Source organism: Arachis hypogaea, chromosome 4, assembly GCF_003086295.3.
Source record: "Arachis hypogaea cultivar Tifrunner chromosome 4, arahy.Tifrunner.gnm2.J5K5, whole genome shotgun sequence".
Classification (NCBI taxonomy): domain Eukaryota; kingdom Viridiplantae; phylum Streptophyta; class Magnoliopsida; order Fabales; family Fabaceae; genus Arachis; species Arachis hypogaea.
The window spans coordinates 70161129-70162986 of record NC_092039.1 but is presented as its reverse complement, the minus strand read 5'-3'; the positions used below and the strand labels follow the sequence as shown (position 1 = coordinate 70162986).

At 41.9% G+C, this 1858-nt stretch overlaps 1 non-coding gene across 1 annotated transcript; it reads left to right on the top strand.

The window, feature by feature from the left end:
• The first annotated feature begins 1263 nt into the window (after window positions 1–1263).
• Window positions 1264–1371, top strand: LOC112798525 (small nucleolar RNA R71). The gene has a single exon (XR_003200135.1). It is a non-coding gene; the product is annotated as a small nucleolar RNA R71 (small nucleolar RNA).
• The last annotated feature ends 487 nt before the right edge of the window (window positions 1372–1858 follow it).

Below are 1858 nucleotides of genomic sequence, written 5' to 3'. Positions count from 1 at the left end.
CTCTAGTGAGATTCTTGCAGCTTGTACCTCAAAGATCCCTAGCTTCTCCATTACAGAGAGAGGCATGAGGTTTATGCTTGACCCTAGGTCACACAGAGCCTTCTTGAAGGTCATCGTGTCTACTGTACAAGGTATTGAGAACTTTCCAAGGTCCTGTCTCTTTTGAGGTAATCTCTGCCTTGTCAAGTCATCCAGTTCTTTAGTGAGTAAAGGGGGTTCATCTTCCCAAGTCTTATTACCAAATAACTTGCCATTTAGCTTCATGATTGCTTCAAGGTACTTAGCAACTTGCTCTTCAGTGACATCTTCGTCCTCTTTAGAGGAAGAATACTCATCAGAGCTCAAGAATGGTAGAAGTAAATCCAATGGAATCTCTATGGTCTCAGTGTGAGCCTCAGATTCCCATGGTTCTTCATTAGGGAACTCATTGGAGGCCAGTGGACGTCCATTGAGGTCTTCCTCAGTGGCGTTCACTGCCTCTTTCTCCTCTCCAAATTCAGCCATGTTGATGGCCTTGTACTCTCCTTTTGGGTTTTCTTCTGTATTGCTTGGAAGAGTAATAGGAGGGAGTTCAGTAACTTTCTTACTCAGCTGACCCACTTGTGCCTCCAAGTTTCTAATGGAGGATCTTGTTTCAGTCATAAAACTTTGAGTGGTTTTGATTAGATCAGAGACCATGGATGCTAAGTTAGAGTGGCTCTGCTTAGAATTATCTATCTGTTGCTGAGAAGATGATGAAAAAGGCTTGCTATTGCTAAACCTGTTTCTTCCACCATTATTGTTGTTGAAACCTTGTTGAGGTCTCTGTTGATCCTTCCATGAGAGATTTGGATGATTTCTCCATGAAGGATTATAGGTGTTTCCATAGGGTTCTCCCATGTAATTCACCTCTTCCATTGTTGGGTTCTCAGGATCATAAGCTTATTCTTCAGATGAAGCGTCCTTAGTACTGCCTGGTGCAGCTTGCATTCCAGACAGACTTTGAGAAATCATATTGACTTGCCGAGTCAATATTTTTTTCTAAGCCAATATGGCATTCAGAGTATCAATCTCAAGAACTCCTTTCTTTTGATTCATCCCATTGTTCACAGGATTCCTTTCAGAAGTGTACATGAATTGGTTATTTGCAACCATTTCAATGAGTTCTTGAGCTTCTGTAGGCGTCTTCTTCAGATGAAGAGATCCTCCAGCAGAGCTGTCCAATGACATATTGGACAGTTCAGACAGACCATCATAGAAGATACCAATGATGCTCCATTTAGAAAGCATGTCAGAAGGACACTTTCTGATCAAGTGTTTGTATCTTTCCCAAGCTTCATAGAGGGATTCACCTTCCTTCTGTCTGAAGGTTTGAACTTCCACTCTAAGCTTACTCAATTTTTTAGGTGGAAAGAACTTTGCCAAGAAGGCATTGACTAGCTTTTCCCAAGAGTTTAGGCTTTCTTTGGGTTGTGAGTCCAACCATATCCTAGCTCTGTCTCTTATAGCAAAAGGGAATAGCATAAGTCTGTAGACCTCAGGGTCAACCCCATTGGTCTTGACAGTGTCACAGATTTGCAAGAATTCAGCTAAAAACTGATGAGGATCTTCCAATGGAAGTCCATGAAACTTGCAATTCTATTGCATTAGAGAAACTAATTGAGGCTTAAGCTCAAAGTTGTTTGCTTTAATGGCAGGGATAGAGATGCTTTTCCCATAGAAGTCGGGAGTAGGTGCAGTAAAGTCACCCAGTACCTTCCTTGCATTGTTGGCATTGTTGTTGTGTTCGGCTGCCATGGGTTCTTCTTCTTTGAAGATTTCTGTTAGGTCCTCTACAGAGAGTTGTGCTTTAGCTTCTCTTAGCTTTCGCTTCAAGATC